Source organism: Struthio camelus, chromosome 25 (assembly GCF_040807025.1).
Source record: "Struthio camelus isolate bStrCam1 chromosome 25, bStrCam1.hap1, whole genome shotgun sequence".
Lineage (NCBI taxonomy): Eukaryota > Metazoa > Chordata > Aves > Struthioniformes > Struthionidae > Struthio > Struthio camelus.
Genome location: NC_090966.1, coordinates 3826788 through 3852169, shown reverse-complemented (window position 1 = coordinate 3852169; position 25382 = coordinate 3826788). Strand labels below are relative to the sequence as shown.

The window sequence follows — 25382 nt, the reverse complement described above, 5'->3', positions numbered from 1 at the left end:
TCTTGTTTTAAGGGTTAAGGAGAAAAAAAAAAAAAAAAGACAAAACCCAACCTTTAGCACTTTGAGGACATCATTCCAAGCTCCAACCTGAGAAACGCTGCAAGCAGAGGTCCATGGCCATGTTGTTGTTCTCTATGGCACCCTCACTGTATTTCTTCTGTCTCTTCTCTCAGTTTCTGTGCTAATTTGCATTCATCCAGTATATTGTAGCAGTGCTTCACTCCCCCCCCCCCCAATTGTATTAATTAGCCTTTTTAGTTCACGCTACTTAACTTCAAGATCATATTTTCCTTATGCTAGTTACTTTCACCTGTACTAAAAGCCTAAAATCCACACGGCTGCATCCTTCTCTGTAAACTGCTTTACCTTTGCTCCTGAACTTCCAGACACAAACTGGGATGAGAATCTGTCTTATCCTTGCAAAACATAACACCGAAGAGAAGCTGTCTGCCTCATTAAATCTCATCTCTTTTTTACATTTTAGCCCCCAACAATCAGCCCACGCCTGTAATAGAAAGATACTGTGTGTCATTAGACTCCACACTCCTTACTCACCCTATGGGAGGAATAAGAAGGGAGGATATTTAACCCTTGTTTTTCTCGACCAGTACAAAAATATCTGGAGGGAGGGAAGGAGGGAGGGGAGTGTTGTGTGTGTTTGCTTCACGTGCAGTCTGTCTGCAGCAAAGTCCCTGTAAAATAAGAGGCCATCGTACAAGAAATTCCTTCTGATTTTCTCCTTAGTGTTTGAAGAGACAGAAGGATCTGAGGGTTTGTTTTTTTTGTAACTGATAAAACAATTCATTCCTGCAATGTGCGATTTACGAAAAGGAACACTACTTACCTTTTAAGATTTTATGCTATTTTAAAGAGAGCTGATTTGTAACCGAAAAGATGCATTTTTTGAAAGCATACGTGTATGCTGCTCCTAATGAACCTGTGATGTACAGCTACTCACATCCACAAGTATCACCCACAATTAATTCCAAGTTTTATTAACGGTCAGCAGCAACATTACCGAGGCAGTGAGCACGAAGGCGCCTCCGCTCCCCCCGCCGCGCTCCCGACCCAGCCTGCGCTTCGCAGACGGCCACGGCGAGAGCCCCCGCCGCCAGCGCCCGTCCTCGTCCCCCCCCCCCCGCCGGGATCGCTCCACTCTCTGTCAAAACGCCACGAAAACCATTTTCTTCCCCCTCTCCACAGGCGATACGGCTCCGCGGCGGCGTCTCCCGCCGCTCCCTGCCGCCGCCCCGCGCCGCCGAGGGGCGCTGCCCGCCCCCTCCCCCACCGCGCGCGCGCGCCCCGCGCGGGGGGGGAGCTGGGGGGGGGGCTGGGGGTGTCTCGCCGCGCTCGCCAGCCAGGCACCGCTATCAGCCGCCCCCGCCCCTGCTCGCTCTCGACATGTCGCCGCCAACGCCGCCGCCGCCCCGGCTCCCGCCTCGCCCCGACATCTGTCGCCGAACCGCGGGGGGGGGGGGGGGGGGCTCCCCGCGGCCGTTAGCTCTTACCTGGCGCGACGGCGCCGCGGCTGGGGCGCGCGGGGCTCCCGGGCGGCCCGCGCCCCGCACACGCTCACCGCCCGCGGCCGGGGCTGACGAGCGCGGGGCGCCTCCCTCTCACCACATCGCCGCGGCGCCGGGAGCCGGGTGAGGCGCGCGCCTGCAGGGGAGGGGACGCGCAGGGGGGTGGGGGCGGCCGGGCTCGCCCCTCCTCGGCGGCTCTCGCTCCGCGCGCGGCGGCGGCGGCGGCACAGCAGCAGCGGCGGCGGCTGCAGTCGCGCGTCTCCCTCGCCGCCGAGTTACCACAGCGCCCCCCTCCCGCCCCGCTCCGGCGCGCGAGCGGGCGCGCGCCGCGGCCTCCCGCGGGGAGCGGCGGCCCCCCGCGCCTCTGCCTCGCGCGCGCGCGCGCCGCCGCCTCGCGGTCACGCGCGCGCCGGGCCGCGGGGAGGGGGAGGGGGAAGGGAAGGGCGTGCGGCGCTCGCCCCCCGGGCGGGCGACCAGGCCGGGCGAAGGCAGGAGGGGGAAGGGACGCAGCGGGCGGGCGGGCGGGCGGGCGCGCACGCCCCCGGGCCGGCTCCCTCCCCCCGTGCGTGTGATGTGCTCGGAGGTGAGCCGCCCCGCGGCGAGGAGGCGCTGTTTAATTATGCATGCGGTGGGGGCGGGGCTATGTAAATATCCCGGCGCAACCTGCGCCGGGGGTGAAGGCTCCTGCGGAAGGGGGCGGGGCTATGCAAATCGGCCCTTCCTCGAGTGCTGGGAGGGGGGAGGGGGCGGCCGCGCGTACCTGGCGCGGCCGCTGCGGGGGGGGGGGGGAGTGGCGGGATGCTCGTTAAGCACATCCGCGATCGCCGCGTGTGATAAACCCCTTCGGGAGCGGGGGGGGAGGGCACTGGGAGGCTCCGGCATGGCCGGGGCAGCGCCCGCGCCTGGCGAGCGGGAGAAAGTTTCGCGGGGGGCGGCTCCGGGCTCCTCTCCTGTGAGGGGGCAGACGTTGTGGCGGCGCGGCGGGCGCCCCCCTGCGCGGGGCCGGGGGGGGGGCCGCTGTGGCGGCGCGGCGCGGGCCCCTCCGTGAGGGAACGGCTGGGGCGGCGCCCTCCCCCCTCCCGCGCTGAGGCGGCGGGAACCGCTGAGGCGGCGCCGTTGCCGCGCGCGGGGCGTCCTCGCTGCGGGCGGGCAGCGCTCGGCTCGGGCGGCTGCGGGGCGACTCATGCTGTGGGAAGGGGGCTGCCGAAAGGGAGGGACCCGCCTGCGGCCGGCTCCGTGGGCCGGGCTGCTCCGGGCGGGTGGCGCTCCCCGCGGGGAGCAGCCCTCAAGCGGCTGTTACATCTGTCAGCGCCGCCACGAGGGCTGAGGCGTTAAAACTGCGTTTTACTGCGGGAACCTGTCCCTGCAGGTACCGCTCGGAAGGGAGCGGGGCTGAGCGAAGGGATTTTTTGGCTCTGGCCCGTTATTAGGCGGCGGGATCCCGATCCCCGCGACTGGCCCCAGTGCCCGGGTGCAGCCCGCCTCCGAGCTGCCTCGGGTGTCGCCCATCCACGTAGGTACATCCGCCTGCTGCGAAAACGGGCGATTTCTCAGAAAAATACCTGGAAACCAACACGTTTCACTCATCTTCCCCTCCAAGAGATCAAATGCAACACGCAGGAAGGGAGGAGCTCGATTGGTTCTGTACAGCTAATACAAACATTTATTTAGGTTGCCTGAATAGCTTAAGAAATACGCGATGCAGCTAGCGCTAACATCTGATCGGTGTTATCAGCCCTGCTTTATGGTCCACAGTGAATGAAATCTATATAGGAGCGTCAGACATTGGGTTTCATCGTCGAGACTTTAAAAATCAAAGTTACTGCTGACACCAAAAAGTACATGGTAAACAGGATTTTGGTTTTATCTGGATGTTTCCCTTTGAAGAAAACTAATATTAAGGTCTTACTCAACAAAAGAATCTTTTTAGTCCCAGTACAAAGTGCTCCCTTTAATTAAATTAATTACAAGTTATCTACACACCCTAGGGATGCCTTGTTAAACCTCTGGGTGCAGGATACTTGCCTCCATCTAACCCCAGAAAGGTTAAGAGCTTTACATCACATCTGCCCACAGTGCCAAATTAATGACCAAATACATTAACCAACAAGGTAATCTTCAGCTGTGAGTCAAGAAAATAGCTTGTACAAAAAATAAATTTAATTACAATAGAAAGAATCCTACCTAGAAAATGTGAATGAAAGTGGAGGTATCTTTGTTTTGGTTTTTATGTGCATTTGTTAGCAGAGCAGATGCGCAGCTACCACATTTCTAGAATTAAGCTTGGATCACAGTGGGTGAATGTATCTCCTCTTTCACCCCAGTCCTTGGACTTGGACTTCGTCCTTTCAGATATGGCATCATCTAAAACAGTGCAATAAACACTTTTTAAAAAAACAGTAAGGAAATCTTCCAGAAATATTTTCGGCTAAATCCATAGCCTACTGACTCTTTTATTACTTCCAGTGAAAGTGCTTTCTGTAATTGCTTATCTTCTGTTGCCCTTTAGTCGTTTTAAGCCACATATATTAGAGGGGAATACATAGCCAGAACAACTCCCATTTTTCCTTCAGCAACTTATTAGCATAGCAAATCACTGACTCTGCGCACAATTACAATACCAAGGAGGAATAATAGTTCCACCTACAAGAAAATATTCTCAGAACTGATGTCAACCGCTTTACATATGTACCCATATCATTACTAAGCGAACAGACAGGTTTCAAGACCCAGGTTCGTGAAAGAGAGGGAGGCTCTGATGCTTCCAGTATAGAGCTGAGAAGACAAAGAGTGAGGTACCAGCAAAAGAGCAGCTCCAAAAAAAATAAAGGAGCCACATAATCTAAATATCTAATCACTGATGTCCAATCCACAACGTGTTAGTCACCTATAAGAATATCAGAACAGTAGTGCAGGGTCCATTTCCCATTTTCCACACTATCCTATTTGACAGTGGCCAAAAGTGGATGCTCCAGGAGGGGTGTAAGAACGAGGCAGGCACGAGGAACGTTTCCTCAAAGTGTTAGGGCAGCCTCCAACATTTGTGGCTTTAGGACTTCCTGCTGCATATGTGATTTCTAAGCATTTAGGCTACATACATAGGCTCTGAATACAGTATATTAATGTAAGCTGGGTGCCTTCCGAGCGAGAACCCAAACAAGCAAGGAACTGCTTCAAGTTCAACAGCGGTTTGAAGTCTCTGAGGCAAAGGAAGGGACTGAAAAGAAAGCATCCTTGTGTCTTCCCTCATGACAGCCTGCCCTGCATTTTGAAAGGAGACAGATCCAGTTGGTACATACAAAGTTTGCTCTGAAGTGCCTTCTGGGACTTACAGGAGCGCTTCGTTCCTGGATCCCAACTGTTCATGTTTAGGTATAAACAAAAGAGCAAACTGCCCAGACCTATAACACTGAGTAGTTCTGTGCTTACGCAGAAGCACAACTGTGGATATTTGAAACACATTAACATGAAGGACCTATAGCTTTTAAAGACTTAAAGGATTAGCCAGGAGATGAGGGAGGAGTTTTCAGAACCACCGTTCTGGACTCTGGTACCAAAAATCCAGTCTGATTTCCATTTTGAACACATCCATCCCTTTTACATCTAGCCACTTACCCTTATAACCACTCTTTCAAACACCTTTCTGGTGAACCAGGGAGCCAAAAAAAAAACCACATAAAACCTCAATCAACTATTTATGTTTTGCGTGTTTTTACTGCAAACTGACATGAAGTTTGCACAACAGCAAAGAAAAAACTTGGCTGTAATAAACAAGATGTTGTCTCTCAAATAGCCAGAATCCCTACGGGAAGGTAAAAAAACAGTCTGTCTTTTACATCATATATATCGTCAGATCCTCTCCTAGATGGTTTCTATTAAGTGTGACCATATAAAAATAAATATTGTTTACAATATTATCTAAGAAATACATGCCTATAGAGAAAATATTTTAGCGTAATCTTGTACATGTAAGATACTCAATTCCTTCACAGTTCAGCAGTCGAAAAGAACTCAGGTTCTGCCATCCCTTCAGTAACTAATGAAAGGCATATCTATTTGTGCAGCCTGGGGAGTTTTCAAATAGGTTTGTTTTTTGCAGAAGGAAAGGGAGATGTCTGTTTTGCTGGCTGTTTAATTTTCATCTTTGCAATTTTTGGCAAGGGCACCATGAGCTGTGGATGACTGACTTTCTTTTGTCTAAATTTAAATATATACTTTAAGACTCTTCTTCTATCACCAGTGTTGCATTTTAAAACCAGCATTACCCTTCATCTGATGAAAGACTGAAATTAGGGCTTCCTAACAAGCTTTTCAGAGAAGAGAGTAACAAATACAGGATGAGTAAAAATAGCTGTATTTTCCTGTATACAGCTGTTCTGGGGTGAAATGACCAGACAACATGAAAGGAACAGCATCCTGTGAATCTCTGAATTAATATCCAGTTTCTAGGGCACAACTTTCTTTCAGTAATAGAAACCAATAGAAACTTCTTCTGCTTGCAGAGCTCAGTCTCCTCAGAAATATGTATAACCAAAACCAAAAATTAATTTGAACAGCAAGAAAAAAAATGTTAAAGGCTAGGCAGAAACAGGAGCTGGTGACATATGCCACAGCATACGAAACCTACATCACACAGTCCTGCCTGTAACAGGAAGCAAATCATAGCCATTCCCATTTCCCTCACGGAGCAGATGAAGAAGATGAGAAAAAGCCAGTCTTAGATAAAGTTAAAAGGTGTTTGGCCAAGAGATGAGCCTTGCACTGTGTGCTCAAGGTCAGTAATCTCCAATTCTGACAGACCTCCAGAAGGATTTAATTCTATGATAAGAGATCCTTCACAGCGAAGGCCTTGCCTGTTGTCCTCAAGAAATTTTCAGGGAGAATAATAGCGCAACAAGTGACATGGTGAAATGAAGGGTGTTATATAATGTGTTATGCAGCGTTGTTTTGGTAGCAGCTGACAAACAAAGAGTGCTTTCAAGTAGCATAATTCTGTCCCCTGGCTAGCCAGTGTTTCCTCCCTACCCCAAAACTTTTCAAGCACTGCCTGATGCTTTCTCAGTTTTTCTTTTCCAAAAAAAGGTAGATGAAGTAGAGAAGAGAAGTGAGATTCCTTAATCTACCGACAAAATGCGCATGCCTCAGTGCAGAATTTTTTATCTGTTTAACAGAAAACGTTCATTATTAAGAGACGAATACTGTACGTCAAACTGTAATTGGAATTTTGAAAGAGAGGAAGTTATTTATGCAGCTCTTAATTTGGCAACAATACCAATCTCTATATTTTCTTCCTCAGAGGCACTATGGGATCTTTAATGATTACATGTGATCAAGATGACATCTTGCCTGAAAAAATGCTCCTCTGGCACACCAGGGTACACCTATCAGAGAGGTAACAGCACTCAGTGGTAAAAAGAATTTTAAAAAAATCGTAATTGTACCTTCTGCTTTGTCAATGTTAGAGAATTTGTACACACGCTAGACAAAACTAGAATACCAGATTTTTGGTATTTCCCCATTCAATGATGCCAGGACCAACTTAGCTCAGTTTTTAAGAGTTCAGAAGATCATTTCTAATGACTGCAAATGGCAATCAGGCAGATGTTCATTTAGGGTAGGAGAAGCTTTACACAATTTTCTACAGCTTTGGCAAAGCTATTTATAGGATGTGTTCAGCGGCTACTGCAACTGTTTTGGATTACACGTGATGTATATAGTCCTGAACAAAGATAAAGATATACTGAGTCTATCTGAACACTACATTTTCTGTTTGTATGCGTCCATTAATTAAAGTCTCCCGCAACTTATCCTTTGTCGTTTCTATTGTAGCATTCTGGAAGAATACTGAACGCTGGAGTGGTAATTTGCTGCGATGGTCTAAAGACACTGGTCGGTCAAGATTCATTGGTAGAACCGGTATAGCTGGAAAAAGTACAGTTTTTTTTTTTATTATTATTATTATTTTTGTATCCTGTGCTACTTCAGCAGACTTTGTACAAAGTCTGTTGGTACAGGGGTCACATACTCAAAACCTTACCTCACAGAGGTTCCTAGTGAAATGTGTAAGTGGGCCTATGAAAATAGATGTAACTTTTGAATCAGAACAGTAGCATTTTGCACACAGGGTGAAAAAAAGCACAAGGCCTGCTGCAAATTCTTATTTCCTAGGTCAGCTGGTCTTAAAATTTTCAAATAAATGGAGACATATTAACCCCAAATATTTCTCCCAGAGGATCGTGAACCTTTTCATTAAAACGTTCAACTCAGAACACTGTAAGGCTGACGTAAATTATCTATCTTCCGTTGAGTATGTTTTCGTGGGCCACTGAAACTGTTGGCAGCTGACACTTCGGTATCTGTTAGGAAGATAACATTGCTCACCTTCACAATTAAACAGACTTGTGAAATCTTAGGGAAAATACCCATGCTAAAGCAGCGACAAGCATTTTGCAAGCCAGCAAGTTAAGTAAGGCAACTTCACGCATCCTGTTCAGAAGTTTGGTAAGCTGACGTAATATGCTGTATTTTAAAGGGTACAGTTTTGGTCGAAGCCATTGTTATGAAAGGAAAAAGTTTTGTGTCGCTCCATTTGTTTCTGCCAAATACCGTGTAAGTCTTTGTGATGATGGAATATATGGTATTTAGTGTAACTGCTAGAGTAGTCCCATATATTCCTTTAACCCGCAATAGTGTTAAAAGACCATGTCAGATTCTTTTCCATCAGACCCCGTTCAACTCCTATAATAAATACAGGGATTTTTAACTGCTTGCCTACATCAAAACCCAAAGTGCTGTATGAGAGCAGCGGCGTGAATAGGTATTTTGTTAACTGAACAGCGACACTGATAGCAGGGAAACAGCACAGTAACTCACTCTGGGCATAACAGTACTGAAAGGCTCGCTTGCCTGTATTTGTATTTTTTAGTATACGATACTCAATTCACTGAAATCAGTGGGGGTTCTGCCATTGCCTTCAGTGGGTAAAAGGCCTGACCTTTAGCGGTTGGTTAATTGGAGTTGACGAACTGAACTAAGGTTTATCAAACACCCAGATCCACAAAGTTCTGAGATCCCTCAGCTCCCAGTGAGATGAATTATAACGGAAGAAACTGCCACATTTTGCAAAACTGAATGTCAGAGCAGGAGATCTGGCGGTGCCTCATGTCTGAAAATTGCTCTGAGTCAAACCACTGTTAAGAAGGGAAGAGTTGGTCCATACAACCAGAAGAACGCTTCCATCCAGAGTTTAGTTGCGATAGCCACTGAATTTTGTGTGAGAATATTTTAAAAGCATTATTTGTATCTCCAGGAGAATCTTCTGACTGATACGCTATCCAAGGGGGTGTCATTATCATGAAGCCACAGCAAAGCTCCGAATCCTTTTTTCCATGACATTCCTAAACTGTTTGCTCCACCCTGATTCATTTTAGGAAACTGATAAGACAGCTGTGAAAATACACCATGTAAAGCACTTTCATATTACAAACCAGTTGGCAGGATTTGCACTTTTTTTTTTCTCCCAAAGGAATAAAGATTGTTGTTTATTCCACTTTTTAAAAAGATATATGAACTAAAACGTAACCTTCTCTTAATTAACCTAACGGGTATTGTTAAGTAGGTGTGTACTGACAGAACGTTTTGGCTTGCAAAAATCAGCAAAGAAGCTGCCTCTGAAATGCATGTGGGCTACACTTAAAAAATTTTGTTATTATGAAAGGGGGTGTGGGTCTTTCCTTTCATGAAAATGTTCATCATTAATATTGTTCCTATTCAGTGCCTACTATAACCGTTATTACCTTTTCATTTGACCGCTTTCCATCACAAGGTGATAGGTCTAGAGATCTGCAAAACTTGTATGTTGGCCCTCTTTTCGGCAGTATGTTCCTATGGGACTTGTGCTGTCATTCTTTTATGGAAGTACAAAGCCAGGAAAAAAAAGGCCTGAGTGCTTCCTATTAATAAAGACTTCATGGCGATTTTTTCAAAATCATGTATCTTCAAGGCAAGAACGTGACAGAAATGCAGTTTGGCTTGTTATGCGGTGTTTTGTTTGTACCTCCTTCCCAACATATCAACTGCTCTGTTATTCTATTGCAAATTCTTACACTTTTGGGAACTGCTGTTGTGCACTGTGAAACGTTTGTTGTTTTTCACCCTAGAGATGCCCGCAGTTCAGTGTTAGATCCCTTTGCTAGAGTTACTACCGCTCTATGACGTGGCACAGGAATTTAAGCGTTCAGGACAAATGACACTATAGACATACTTGAGCTGAATTTCCAAAGTTAAAAATTATGCTCTGAGGCTGCAATTTCTTTTTAACTGTTTCCTTACTTCAGTGGATCCCAGCTGTTGGCTAGCAGTTATTATCCCCACTCTTGACTCTCTCTCACCTATTGTTCTTTGCACCGATGCATGAAATAGTTATTTCTTCCTCCTGGTTCAAACGCGATGCCTGCAGCCTAGGCCTGCAACTGAGAAACAAAGTTTGATAACAGACATACAACTGGACAACTCTGGAGAGCTACAAATTGCATCTGCTACCACTGGACTCACTGTGTGCATGCTCCTGGCATAAGGATCCCGGGGATATCTCCAAACTGTCTGCATTAAAACATGTCCTGGGATGGGCAGGATGAGGAGGGCTCTTTGCCATAGCTTTCAGTGCCTTTCACTGCTATTTTAGCCAGAAGTAGAATTGGTGAGTGAAACACTGAAACACCTAAAGTAAATGCAGCCCTTGGGATGCAAAAATGAAGAATGCAGTTTCTACCTTGCCACCTCCTTTTGCGGGATCCTGAGAAGAGGCTTCATCGAATCTGGGGGCTCAGCATTGGACTGGGAGACATTTGGAAGTATACTAGAGGCTCTCTGTTGCTTGTCCCTAGGGAAGATTCCCATGCATAAATCCCTCTGGGAACATTTTTGCTTTCCTCAGAGTCCCAACCTAGTTGCTTTTGAAATCTACAAAGAATTATAAGTTAACACAGCCATGAATGCATGGCTGTGTGGCTTTCTTCCTATGGGTTTCTTCTCTGAAAGAGGGTGATTTGATAGAACAAACCATTTTGTATCAACCAATTACACCCGAGCGCTCCATAATGGGCTGAAGCCCAGGTAATTCAGAACACCACTTTTGAGCCCTACAACTCATGCCTATAGCTCTGTCTTGCTTTTTTATTTTTTTTCTTTTTCTTTTTTCAATGTGAGTACCTTTTGTGTAACATCAGATACTTTACAGTTAATTTTTTAAGGTAAAAGTCATATTTGAACAGAATCAAAAATAAGCAAGTGCTAAAATATCTGCAGTGCTGGGGCTGTGCCAAACACCCACAGATTCTGTACCCAGTACTCAAGTCTTGTCAAACAGCTCAGCACATCTTTATTCTAATCATTTACTTTCATTTTATGCCTAACGGAGAATTGTCCTGATTAATCAAGCAAAGCACGGCAAGAAAAGTACAGAAAACGTTTGGTCAGCTTCGGGTATTTGGTGCTGTTATCAATGCTCTAACCTCCGCAGGACGCTTTTGTTGAAATATTTAGGTATATGTGTACTGATATATACAGCTCCCCAAAGTCTTTTAAATATGTAATTAGATAACTCTAAACAGGGAGGTGGCAAAAACTGTTAGAGGTTACATAATGACAGTTAATGGGGAAAGGGCCAATGGGTTAGTAACTCCTGGCAATGCAACCCCGATCGTGGTTTTCAGTCTGTGATCATTCACTGTAGTCCTTGTGACCATGGAGGTCACGGCGTTTCTCAAGCGATGAGCACCATCGCTGGAAGATTTTGGGGGAGACCACAAATTAAAATCAGTTAAAAAAAAAATCACTGCTCAAATCAGAGTGAGTTATAAAGCATGAGGAAACTACATTTGTTGAATAAAATAAGGACTTTGGGAAACTGTTAAGCATTAACAAGCACTCGTGTGTTGTGAGGAACACCAGTGCTTTACTGATGTTACAGAAAACAAGTGATTCACAAGCATTCTGTATGCTGATGATGCAAGCCATTTCCCAGTATGTAAAAAAGCATAGTTCCAACACACTGCAGTGATCAAGGACAATCCCTTTACCTATAATAAGTGTGGCTACACTGGATGTTCTGAAGGCCTTGGAAAGCAGGAGGTCTAGCAGGGCCAGGATAGCAGTATGAAGGAAAAAAAAAAAAGACAAAAAAACCCACCCAAAACATCATAAACAATTACAACACTGTATTAAATGGCTCTCATTGCAGCTAAAGCTGTGGGGACACCAGCTGGACCTGAGGCAGGAGAAGCTGCTGGTCTCCTAGGAGCTTCCTAATAATTGCCCTAATCTCTGTGGTGCAATAGGACAGTCTAAACTCATGACAATATGGTAAAGCAATACCCTTTATATAATGCCCTTAATACGGCATAAGCTAAAAGGAAAGAGACTGGTTGCAGTGTTTAGACATAGTGAATTAATGCTAGCCAGGTTTTCTCCTCTCCTCTCCTCTGAAAGAACATACTGCAAACTGCTTCCCTAAAGGAGGCTCGATAACTGGAGATGCTGCTTGTATCCCCTCCAATTTGGAAATGTTCCTATCCTCGGTCACTGTAGGGCTACGGCAGTAGGTCATAATACTTTTTCTACCTCTTTTGGTGTAAATATCACACTCAACAACAACCCCTCACAAGAAACATCAGTTAACTACTGGCTTCTGTTCATTTCTTTCTTTTTTAAATGTGTATTGTTGAATAATTCTTCCTTTTTATGAAAGTTTTTACAAGCAAACTGAGGGAGACTGATTTAAATCAGTACCTTTTAAGGAAGAAAGAATTAGCTAGCAGAGGCAGTACAGCCCCAAGCATAGCAACAACAAACAGTCGCACAAAAGAGGCCAACATTTTCACAGAAGTGCTCAGTATTTAGTTCTCCAGCTAATGTCAATACAGTATGCAGTACTTATCAGCTCTGAAAAAAAATCAAGTCTTGAGAGTGTGGGTGGAAGACCAGGAAGGTAGAGAGATCTCTAAGGATGGGCTAGCACACGTACACTCTACAGGTCTGTAAGCGTTACCAAGTGATTGCTTCAAGTTTGAAGCCCAAATGAAACTAGGACACTTCTTCCAGAGGTGTAAAAACACTCGGCCAACAGCGTTCTGGCCTCTCAAATTTAGGAAGTAGTTTTGAATAGGACCGGAACGCATATAGAGTCATAGTAAGGGACATGAAGAGGCATCAGGATACAGCATAGAGGCAACAAAGTCAGGCAGAGAATGAGACACGATAAAGGTGAGTTTTGAGCACGACAGAGATGAAAATAATCCAAGGGAACAATTCCTGTTCCTCCAAGGCCTTGTATGCAAAATGAAAAAATAAAAATCTTTCCTCTGCCGCTTGCAGAATAAAGAGGCTTCCCTTAGCTAGCCTGAGCGTAAAGAGAAAATAAATGCTGTTTCTTCATCTGGAGCTCCAACTGACAAGAAACACCCCTGACTAGTATGTTGGAGTCAGAATCAGGAGAAAGAGAGTAAGAAAACAGCCTGTTTTTCCTGTAGATTCACTTTCCCCACACCCTGGATTATGCTCCCTTGTATAGGAGATGGAAATCATTCGCACTCTTTTGCTGAACGAAAAACAGCAACCAGGCAGCTGGTATCAAAGACAGGGACTTGTTTGATTTGTTAATACAAGCACCTATGATTAGGACGCATAGGGAACAGTGACTGTACCAAAACAGAGAACAACACAAGAATGAGGTCAGGCCAAAGGCAGAGTCTGGAACAGGGGGAAAGACAAGACCGAGGCAAGGTCAAACAGAAACAAGCCATTTCTAAACTACCCTTGTTCAGGAAACACTAGCTGTCCGCACTGAGGATTCATGCTAACTCCAGAGCAGCAAGCTGTGGTTGTACTGGACTGGCTGGTGACAAAGGTCACCTTGGATGGGTCATGTTGAGTCCTTACATCCAGAGATCTGAGAGCATAACTCCACTGTAACACTAATGCTGTTCTTCGGGCAATACTTGAAGTACGTCTCTGCTTTTCAGTCTCTTAAGCCGCCTTCCCTCAGACAATAATTTCCAGGTGAGGTGGCTCATATTCTAATACTGAGTTAATGATTGACTCTATAAATGTTCCTGAGGTTGTACTGTTAATAAACTTGCAAAAGAGTCTGACCTGAGAGGCAAAAGTAACCTTGTAGTTTGGAACAACAGCTTTAGGATTTGTGTCTCAAAAAAGACTGGGTGCAGAAGATTAAAGTTAAATCAGTGATGAGGAATACTAACTTGAGAGAAAAAAAAAATCAAGGAAACAAACAAAGAAAAACAAAACAACAACAAACAAAGAAAATGATCAAAGCATTCCGGAGCTTAAAGCTCAGGTGCTCCTGAACTGGAGAAGTCTGAAATAGCGCTCAAGAATTCAGATCTGAGCAGGGACTAGAGTACTCCCACAGACAATAAGCTGTGATTTCAATATGCCCTGGTGGAGCATTATCTCTGCTTTGTGCTGTCCCTTACACATGGGGAATAACTAAATGTAAAGAGATTATCCTTGTAGCATGGTGAGATGATTTGAGTGATGATGGATGAATTAGAATGGGGCAAGAAAGCAAGGCACTGGGAAAAAAATGAAAATAATTGGGTAAAATAAATAAATAAATAAAGACACTCAGAATCTAAATGACTTTGATGGGAACCAAAGTCATCTGTCGGGACAGTCAGACCTTCTTCTTTGGTAGGGGAGGGCAATGAGACCCTGGCGAGAGGTGCAGCGAGCCCCAGCTGGATTTAGGGGAGAGAGGATCACCAAAAGAAGCCCAGGGCCAGTTTTGCTGGAGTTTGAAATATTTTTTTAATCGTTGATCTTTCAGGGCTAAGGCAGAAGGCCCCTCTTCTCCAAATTGTAATTATCTAAACTAATGGCTGGGGTACAGGAATTTGTGGAAAGTCAGACAGCAAGACACAGTATGTGTTGGGGCCCAAGCTAACACAGAAAAGGACACCCAGAAAGTTTAAGATTTAAATAAATTTCATGTATGCCAAAAAGATAAAACTTAGACGTTTTAATGTCAGCTTCCAAAAATTTTCTTAATATAGGCCTAAAGTATTCAAATTATCGTCCCTTACCTTATGCCTCCCTGGAAATTGCTTTTGGCTTTTAGGACCTTATATAATGTCCAATGCAGTCAATGGGAGCGGCTTTTGAAAAATTTCCAGGAGAGCCATTAAAGTTCCTTCTTGGCTGCCTTTGCAACATGCTGCAAGTTTCATCTGTGAAACCTGTGTATATGAACAGAAAAATATCTGAGCAAGTCAAAGAAGAAAACATTCTTCAAACGTGCTCTGCACAGGCCACCAATAGGCAAGTATCACAACAGCAGCAAACAGCTGAGGACACAGACGTTGTAAATTCCAGCAATCCATTCAATATTCAACTACAGGAAAAAAAAATTAAGCTTCTTGAGCGTCATAAATAAGTCCAGCATGAAGAAAACCATTTACAAAGTGCAATATCTGAAAATGATCTCTCATATATGAAAAGATGAACTGCAGCAAAATGTTTAACTGGGAATGAAAAGGAAAAAGAGAGAAAGAGTGAAGTGTCTTAAGATTTAGCACTTGAGGAATATATAACAGGTTTTGCCAAGAATTATTCACATACATCTGCACAATTCCCATCCATCTATTTTTTACTTTTTTGTGGGCCAATAAAAATAGCTGTGTATTGTCAGTTCTAAAAATAAGAGTTTAAGCTTTATACAGCATTTGTATCACAGTACAGAAAAGAAAGCAATTATGTTCAAATTAACTTTTCTCACAGCTTATATAGCTCTAGCCATATTAGATTGAGGGTTTATCAAGATTTTTCCTCATCCTTAGACAGGAACAAGAAAAAACACACACAGGAAAAGGTTGGATGACCCTTGTCTTCAACCTACGCTCTGAAGGTGTACTTAAATAGGCTTAATAATGACTAAATAAAATAACTTCTTTCCCTACAGGTAAGCTTCAAAAATCAGGGACATTTTTCTACAGTAAGTTCTGAAGCATACATTTACAACTGAGCAAAAAAAACCCAGGGGTCGTTTTCCTGGAGATGAGGTAGAGGGTACACGGGCTGGGGTCAGACACCAGGTCTTCCCAACGTGGGCTCTGCCTTTGGCACTTGATAGAGAAGACACCACGCGACCCACTCCTCCCTCATCATGTGCCTGCCCAAAACTTGTTTTAGTTGTCCTGCAACAATACTAGTTCTTTTACGTTCCCTTTCAATACAGTAAAAAATCCATAATTCTGATAGATGTTGATACTATAGTCCTAAACTCTCCTTATTTACAAGGCTAGAGTATAACCGGTATCGGCAAGACCATTCATTCTCCAGTGGATGCCATTAAATTAGGTATTTATTCAGCCAACGCTATTTCAACACAGCTTGTTTACTCAGTCACTGTTGACATTTCCTATAGTTTGTTTAATTCACCACAGTGACACCTATAGATGAGGGTGGAGCAAATTAACCTGCTTTTGAAGCTACAAGTAGCCATCAAAGCCAGTGAGAGCTCCCACAGCTGTTTGCGTTTGTTTATAATAAAAATGGATAATTTTATCAGCATTCCCTTTTCCTTTCTCTCTATTTGGAAAACAAATGCTAAACCTTCTGGGGAATATTCAAGAGCTCACTTTCCATTACCGTGAGCCATACGTTGACCTCATCAGCAGCAACAGCACTAAAAATCATGGTTTCTGGAACAGAGAGCTGAGCAGATGAGCGTTGCTGAGCTATTGGGACAGTTGTTGAGGGTAGGAGTTGCCAATCTACAGTGATTTTTGCCTTGCAGCTAACAATTTTATTCACATGCCGTAAATGTCCCCCTCCTTCCTTGCTTCCAACTGGCCTTCCAGATGCTATTTTTGCTAAGTGTTCATGACAAATATATTCAGTACTGTAAAAATGCCAAAGGTTCTTTACACCAGTAATTTAGCTATGTCTGCCATGGCTCCATTGAAAATAACACAGCTCCGCTGCCAGAGCTTTTGACAGCACAGTGTAAAGCACACAACTGCAGGCAAACAAGTTAAAAGTATAATGAAAAGATAACAGCTGGAGCACATGGGCCCCGCTCATCGCTCCCCAAGCATTAGGCAGTTACTTATCCTCGTGCAGCCAACTTACAATGCTTCTGCAGAAGTTCGGTAATGTTTTATACTCACTTTGCCTTGGCATGAATACCTAGGCAATAGGCAACGCAAAAGCGATAAACAAACAAACAATAAATTAATTATAAATAAATAAATAAACAAATAAGCAATCAAACGGGAGCCTCAATTCTGTCCTACTCCTATTGTTTAAATCCTAGGCTGTGCAAATCTAATGTGCTTTTCCTGGTTATATGTCATTCCTTATAACATTTTGGTTTGTTATTTTGGGGAAACCCAAATTCTCTTTCTTTCCTACATGGCTCACTATTGGCATGAGAACCTGAACAGGTCAGAACACCTTGACAGAAACATTTTCTTGTTAGAAAAGTAAGATTTCATTTAATTTCAGCTGTACTCGAAAAACATATTCGGAAGCAATCTTTTCCAGGTTTTTGTACAAAGTGCGTTTTCCCTCTTGACATAATCATGCACACACACTCCACTAGTATCTTCCAAATTTTTCCAGTTGGAAGACAGTAAAAATGCATGGGAAACGCTGTCAAGCTTTGGAACACTTTCCACATGAAATAACTTTTAGTTTTAAAAGCAACACTTTCAGTACTCACCAGGTGTTAAACATTCACTGCATTACTTTTTAAAGTGAAAGCGTGATTCTGAAGTAGTTTTTTAGACTATTTCATTACAAAATTTCAGGTTCCTGCTCCAAGAAGAGCATCCTAGAGCTCTTTAAGATCAATATCTAGTCATATTTCTAGAACAAAAAGTGGAAGACTGCTTACGCTAATGGGTTGATAACACATTTCCACATCTTCCAGGTACAAGTTGTCTCAACGGAGCAATAGGGTTGAAGAATACAAGCCTTATCAACATATAGATATATGGATTTTATCATCTACGTTATGAAATCCTGTTAAAAATCAGAAAACATAATTATGCAATAGAGTAGATAACAATGTATTTTTCTTCTTAGTTGAGCGGTATGTACAGAACCTAGGTGATTATATGAAAACAAAAGGTAGCACTCCGATATTTCTGCATTATGCAGTAACAATAGAACCTGCAACAAAAATGGAAATGCAGTGGGCAGTTTGTAAACTGTAAGTTTTGCTAAAAAAAAACAACCTGTAAATATCTGCAGAGGAAGCAGCGTCCTTGCAAAACAGTGAGTCTTTTTTTTTTTTTTTTTTTTTTCCTTTCTTGACATGCTGAGCACAAACAGGAGCTAACATGGATAGTAGCTGCTAGCATGTTTGTCTTATAGGGATTTCTTCATGTCTGAGAAGAAAAAGAATCCTTTAACAAAACAGCAGAGAAATATTTGTCCTGGTTTTTTAGATGGAGGGCTCTTGTTTCCAGTCACTTACTCCCTGTGTGTCTTTGCTTTTGATGTTGCAGTTCTCTTGCTCAAAATTCATTAAATCAACATTCTGCCACGAAGAGATTCCCACATATCCTGGAATGCATTCAGATGACTCACAGGGGGATGACCATCACATACAGGGAGCACAGACTGTAAATATAATTTAGTCAAATGAGTATGTCTTACCAGGATCGATTCCACCATTCTCAGTCATACTGGGTAGTCTGTTAGCTTACAGGGAGATGAATTTAACTCAATGGCCTAATTCACGCAGTAAGCTCGGGACAGATTTTTAGAAGTGCTCATAACCTGGCAAATCTGTGACACTCATGAACAAATATTTTTAAAAAACCAAACTCCTGGAGTCTTGAGTTTACCAAATGTTTGGAATACTTCTCAAAATCCTGTTCTTACTATTCAGTGAGAAAAAAGGCAGAGGAACGACAAAGAATATAGCCCTTGTTGATGCATATATACAATTATTAGGCCTCATTCTACCTGAAGCAGCATTAAGCTCATTTCATAAATATGGTGACAGTACTACAGTAAATAAAGGCATGACGAGTTTTACACAGAATGCATTTGCGCATCCCTTTTTTTTTGCTTTGTCTCTCCATACATGTACAGGAAGGAGAGCAAAAAAAGGGAATAAAGCGTTAAAAGAGTCAGTCTGTGAACGAAAGCTGAAGGTAGCTGAGCAGTTCAAAACACCACAACAGCAACCCACAAAGCCATATCTTCCATGTTATAATAGCCTAAACATGCTCCATCTCATCCTATAGTACGTACTGCTCCAGGTCACATAGGAAGGAAGAGGCATACAGGCAGGTACACATTTAAACTTATGTACTGTACTGTCTCCATATCTCCTCTGTCTATGAAACAAGTAGCACTGCCCTGGCCCCTGTACAGCTTCTGTTTATGCCTCCCGCCAGCTATCGCGGATGTTTACCAATGAGGTGATCTTAATCCTTTTTTGTCCCTCTGTTATCTGGAGTCGCACATTCCTTTCCTAGATTGTAAATAATGTACAATATTTAGGCTTGAAATACAAGAGAGATATATATAGTTACAATCTTCTCACAAACCTAAGGAAAATTTTTTCATCTCACCCCGCAGAAGTACCTTGGCCATTTGTAAAGCGTAATCATAGCATATCACATGGGTACTTGAATCTTTAGCCTCTCTGTGATCAAATATTTAAAGTACAGCTAATAAATTTAATGTAGACTTTAATTCACTGCCACCCTATCCTTTATAATCTACAGATAAATTATACAGGCAGAATCTCTCCAGAAATACAGAGCAGAACAGATTTTAAGTTGGATTGACAGCAGTGGTCATTCGCAGGCAGTCAGTATCCATTCATGTATTACACAGAGTGTGGATAAATGGAAAATGGTTACCTACCGAACTGTCAGTTCCTCACCTGACATTTACTACAACAGATTAAAAGAACCAGTTACAGCTGACAACATATGAGATTGAAACTGCGTAAGAGCTTCCGTAGAAAGACTTAGAGTCTTTTCTGCTTCAGTGAAGGCTGGGATACATGCACCTAATTAAAATAATGATGGTCAGTTATTTTGAAGGCAATGAAATCTACTCTCTCAAAACAACAAAGATCACTGTTCACAATCTATCTGTTTGCTAAATAGGTGGTACTTCCCCTGGCAATAAACATTCCCAGAGGAAGAGTAAATGCACAGTACAACATAACAGAAAATGTGAAATAAAAGCACATGGGACATTTGTAAGTGTCATCTTTTGTTAATACTGACATATGTGACTAATCACAGTCAATTTAGTGTTGATGTAAAGTTTGTCATTTTTACAACGGTTGAGTAATACTAAATATCACTGTGGGCTGGTGTGATTATGTTCTTTAAGAGAAAATTGATACCAGATATGAAGGGCCACATTTGCAGTTGGTATAACAAATCAGTACTGCCCAGTTCAGGACAGTGCAGTGCTGCTAAAATTAAATCATCTGGGAATCTATTTTGCCGTATCCAGCAAAGATGAAGTCTTACATACTGCTATCAAAAAAATAAAACTGATAAAAGCAGCGTAACCAACAAGAACACTTGCATCTATTTCAAGAAGAGCATACGCAAATCAATCCCAAGATTCAGGATGCAAGAATTCTACAATTCTAGCAAAGGTTAGCAGGAATTTTCCCCTTGAAAAATTAAACAGTTTTGGTGTGCTTTGTTTTGCTTTTCTTAAAGAGCACTGATTAGTGCCAGAGCCAGCAAACCAGAAAAGATGGACACAATGTCAAATCCAGCACTTCACCGACTACCTTTGACCTCCTTGACAAATAACGTCTCGCAATCCAAACTGCAGTATAGACTCTGTATGCTTCTCCAAGTTGTCTTCTGGAATATATTACAGAAAGGTTAGTAGAGACAGGAAGTTACAATTTCCCTGTAACATGAAATAAGTAAGTTTTCACTGCTCATTTTCCTTGCTTAGAGGATGGGGAAAAACAGCTACCACAATAGGAGATTAACTACCTTCTTGGAGACTAGTCTAAGAGACTACTACACATAAGTCCTACACACAGGCCCTGATGATTTTCAAGATCCTCTGCGCTCACTGTCTGCATAATTAATGACAAGGAACATGTTACTTCATATAAAAGGAGGCTGTAAACAGCATGCAATCAACTTCCTAGTGGGTGTTTAGGAGCCGGCTTAAAAACAAGAGGCTGGTAGGTTGCAACCGCTGGGAATAACATACCACCTTCTTCCTTCCTCTCCAGGGCCAGTGCTAAGAAGATCTGTGAAGATATGAGAAAAATCTGCAATGTTGCTCAAAACCAGCGAATCAGTGCAATTCCCTGTGATTTCAGCTCAGTCTCATCCCTCTGCTCTGAACGCGGGCATAACGTTGCAGGTCGAGATCTGTGGGTGGGCAACTCCACCAGACTCCACCTCTGCAACACGCGTTTCAGGGGACTCGTAAGAGACACCTACATGGACACATACACACACCCCAGCTACAATCTGTTGCTCCCAGCCTTGACAAGCCCTTCATACAAAATTGTTAAAGTTAACTTTAAACATAGCAGGAGTCCTATCAGCTTAAATAGGAGGGGTTGTATGCTTGAAGCTAATCCTCGCACAAGCAATTTCCTGAGGAGATGCTTTTTTCTGAATGAAGGTCACTGACTGTTTGTCCTTGGCTATACGGACTCTGCCTTTGCACAGGGCTGCATATCAGCAGGGGGGGACCTGTCAGGCAACCTCGGGTAGGGCATGACTACAATATAAATAATTAATACAACTTTGCATTTTAATTTCATCATACATCTTCGTAATGATTTCCTAAACTCTTACTAATTCCCATCCCCCTCCACAGGCCAGGTCATTCTCAAAAAACCTCTGAAGTCTGGGGAAGATAAAATCACAAAAGGAAGTAGGATCAGAGCAGGAATTGAAAGAATGATTTAAAATGCATTTCAACACCTGCATTTCAGGAGGCTTGTCCTGAAACCTGACGTCTGATCGGCTACAAACCTGGGAAGCTCAGGATGCCTCTCTTTCCACACTGGGCAGATGGCATCACTTTTATTACTCTGCAGCCTCACATGTTGAATAGAACATTCTGATTTCTTTTTCTTTATATAAATGGACTGTTGTCTTTGCCTTCCTATGAATGCTCCTGCATTGAACGTTCATAAAGTGAGAGGAGGAGAAAAGAACCAAAAGAAAACAGGCATCTTTCTGTAGACTTACTCCGTACTAATTATTTCATACCACAAAGACAAAAGTTGACAGAGTGGAACATATGATCAAAATGATGAGCGCTATTAAAAAGCGCTGGCTGCATTTCCTAGTTACCACGGCATAGGAACAAGTTGCTAGGAAACCCGGTCGGCAGGCTCCTTCCCGGCCATGTTGGACTCGGAAATCAGCCATAAAAGGAATTCCCATGCCATTGCACGGTCGCTATGGCAACCAGACAGAAGTGATGGAGCCCAAGTTAGCGGCACACCTTAAGCAAGAATATGTTTCCTCTCTTTTTAACGTTTTCCAAGCCATAAATACAGGGAGTCTACAATTCTAAATAGCTCCCATCAAGGCCAAGTTTGTTTTTTTTTTTTTTTTAGCTCATTAACATTCACATCGCTGGAGACTTTGCCCATATAGCAAAGCAATTTGCAAGAAAAGAAAGATATCTGCAGCATCAGATTGCAATCACTTCATCAAACAGTAAGGCAAAACGCACAGAAGACGTGTAACTGCATTCTTACAGAGGGTTAAAAAACAGAAAGAGGAGGGTAATCCACCAGTCAGATATGAGATCTGGTGAGGCTGGGGGACCTAACGGGTATCAATGGGATTGTACATTCAGCAAACCTGGGTTTTGGCAGTGAACATGTTACAGGTTCACCTGTGCAACTGCAGCCAAGTCAGAGGGTGTTTGTCCGACTTCAGGTGTCTACCCTGTATCTCCTTCTGAGCAAGCTGCCTGGCTGCCACTTTAGCCTACAAAAGGATAGGTTACGTAGCCTAGAATTTACAGCATGATTTAGGTGACCAAACACAATCACAATCAGATGAGGCAAATCATACCGTTAATACTGCCAGCTAGCTCTCCACGACTATGCAGCGATCCCAGGATATCTGGCTCAAATGGAGATGCCTGTGCTACAGGTGCCCACTCTCGGCTGGATAGACCCTGCCCTCCCATGGTCTCGTGCCTTGCTGTACACAGCTACAACACGGCTATCTCAGACCCTTTCACAGCAAAGACAAGGAGTTCAGTTAACATCCAAAAAATCAACCTGAAACCCTTTGGTAAAGATGTTACGGGGAGGAAAACTTCACTGGGACCACACGCCAGAGTTAATTTTCTGATTCCTAGAGGTAAATTTGCTCCGTGCCAGCTTTAACACAATGTGCAATTTTGTTACGTCTTGCAGCTGCTGTCCATCACCTCGTTTATGCACAGCAATTACACTGTTAAACTAGACACCTACCTTGACAGGGGACTTCACTTTTCAAAGTCGGTCAGTGCTAGCATATACCAACGTCAAATCCTCACTCATCTCACTAGCAGTAGCCGGCTCCTCAGGCAAATACCCAGTGCAAATGCTGGGGACAGACACAGAGCTTCCCTGTCTGTTGCTGTGACATGCCAATGAAGGGCAACTGAGAATGAGGGGGATTAACAGAAGCTGAGATTCTTTTTCTTCAAAACGTCTAAAATGGCCCATGAACGAAAATTATAAAATAATTATACTCTGCCTTAAGCTGCACACAAAAAGGTTATTCACTACAAAGCCCTAGCAACCATCTTAGCCTTAAAGAAAAAAGAAAGCAGACTGCCAAAGCAGTAATGAAATGACACACAACTGTTAATTTCATGTCTGTTTTTCGAAAGTCTGTAATAACAACCAGCAATTCCTTACAAAGCATCCATTCTTGCTCCCTAATTCCCACCTAGGGATATTAAAAGACTTAACCATTCCCTAGCTGTGTCTTTCAGTAAGATAACATTCACTTCATTTCTTAAACAAAAATATACAATCTTTTTCAGGAAAATACTCAAATTCATAAAGGATCTATAAAAGTGCTGAAGTGAGTCCAAAGGACTTAGCAGGATTAGTGTGACATATCTGAACATACAGACAGATTCCTTCTGTGGCCCAATACGACTCGAGTTTGATGGCCTTAGCACAGTGCTTCGTATCAGAAGGTCACCTTGTATAGTTAAAATAGTTCTCAGCAGAAGAGAATGAGAACTGCACTAAACCAGACATAAAGCTGGGCAGGTTTGTGCTGTAATTAGCTGAAAATATACCATTTCGTCGTCATCATTTGTGTGTCTTTTATGATGACAAGTATTTATTACCAAAGTAGATAACGATCTGAAAATAATAGCAAAGGCAGGAAGGATTAGGAATAGCTCCTATAATTGTGTTGCAACATGATGTTACTGCATAATGAAAAAGGAATTCAGTTCCAGGAGCAGAAATGTCTGTGCAGCTACTGTGATCAGCCACTTGGGAGGAAGAACTGCCTCAAAACATTGATCCTGCTGACTGACTCAGGATTGACATTAACAGGTCTGCTAGTCTCATCCAGCCGCCAGCTGGTCTTATGTATGAGGGAGTAAACTGGGATCCAACAAAGATACTCGTGGTGAAAAAAAGAAAAAAAAAAAAAGGTGTATTCATGTATGGAACCAGCTCTACAAAAACAAACGCAAGCACATAAACGTTTATGCAGTTTAAAACAGGGTGAAGCTTAGGTAAGCAGCCACCAATGTATTGCTACCATCGTGAATTTAGGCAACACATACTCATACAACCCCCCCCCCCCCCCGCACGCAGTGCACGGTCTGCTGCAGTTCTTGGTTACAAGTGCTGGCTCTTTAGCACAAGACACGGGTACAGACTCCTGCTTTTAGCTTCAGAAGTCCTCCTGGGACACAGGCAGAACGGTGGCTGCAACGGCTCAGCTCACATTTGAATTCCTGGGGCTTCCTGAACCAAGCTGAAGCTTCTGCTTCCCAGAGGGCATGGACAGGCTATTTGTCACCACACTACAGACATCCTGGATCTAGGATGCAGTGACTCAACCGTCTGCTTCTACAGTTCCTCAGGTCAACCCATGCGCCTGGCCAAAGCATCAGCCATAGATCATGGCTTTGGTCCCCAGTGCCAATTTCAGCCTGATGTTCCCTACGAATTTTAACCTACAGCACAATACCAAGTACGCTTAGTTATTGCATGCTGTCTAATAAGCAATTCGATGAGCATTATATTTTTCTTTACATCTGAAAGATGCTGCAGTGAAAAAATTTGGGTAGGCTATGCAAATACATGAAACTGCTCCTACTTCGCTAATGAACTATTGTTTGCAATAAAATTAATCTCGTTCCACCCATGATATATCTGGTTTAGTTTTTCAAGCTCGCAAACTTAGATGCAAGCAATTTGTAGAAAGTGAAGCCAACATTCAAGAGATTCACTTTAAATCAATCAGGCAGTTGTTTTATTTATATAGCAGCCTTCAAAAAAATTATCTGAAGGCACTTTACAACGTGAGAACAACTTGGCAAAATCCCAGGAGGGTTGCTGCTAATGGTGTCTTAAGACAGCATTTGTACAGGGAAAGGGTTCCTAAATCAGTGCACACCTTTCTACTCAAATTTGCTTTATATCCTAAAGTTACAAACACAGTCATTCTAAGCAGGTATTTCTTGAGAGCTCATCCGCATGGCTTGTTTATTGGCCAAAATCAGCTGTTCTGGGGGCTGGAGATACTCCTTCCTCACCCAGCTCACCACGCTTTCAGGATAACAATATTCACTCCCATGGTCTAGGCAAGATTCACAGTTATTCCA

The 25382-nt window shown here is 43.4% G+C and overlaps 1 protein-coding gene and 2 long non-coding RNA genes across 11 annotated transcripts in view; 1 reads left to right on the top strand and 2 right to left on the bottom strand.

Moving 5' to 3' along the window:
• The window catches only part of TANC2 (tetratricopeptide repeat, ankyrin repeat and coiled-coil containing 2), a 253384-nt gene extending 251747 nt beyond the window's left edge, over positions 1–1637 (bottom strand). For 4 of the 7 annotated variants that reach the window (XM_068918703.1, XM_068918706.1, XM_068918707.1 and 1 more), the window contains exon 1: positions 1509–1637. The gene's annotated coding sequence lies outside the window, so the exon portion shown is untranslated. Of the gene's footprint in view, positions 1–51; positions 180–366; positions 444–1508 lie in introns of those variants that run through there. The other 3 variants (XM_068918709.1, XM_068918704.1, XM_068918705.1) reach the window with 3 other exon arrangements.
• LOC138062156 (uncharacterized) lies at positions 1530–8178 on the top strand. The gene is made up of 3 exons (XR_011136254.1): positions 1530–1646; positions 6820–6915; positions 7353–8178. It is a non-coding gene; the product is annotated as an uncharacterized lncRNA (long non-coding RNA).
• On the bottom strand, positions 7342–24180 carry LOC104144770 (uncharacterized). 3 transcript variants are annotated; one of them, XR_011136253.1, is made up of 9 exons: positions 20766–24180; positions 20326–20401; positions 19450–19578; positions 18973–19032; positions 18025–18170; positions 17440–17567; positions 14627–14779; positions 9914–9994; positions 7342–7445 (listed from the first exon to the last, which is right to left on the bottom strand). It is a non-coding gene; the product is annotated as an uncharacterized lncRNA (long non-coding RNA). The 3 variants fall into 3 exon arrangements; XR_011136252.1 differs by having other exon boundaries at positions 18973–19578; XR_011136251.1 differs by lacking the exon at positions 7342–7445 and having other exon boundaries at positions 18025–20401; positions 20766–20805; positions 21014–24180.
• Positions 24181–25382: the final 1202 nt, after the last annotated feature.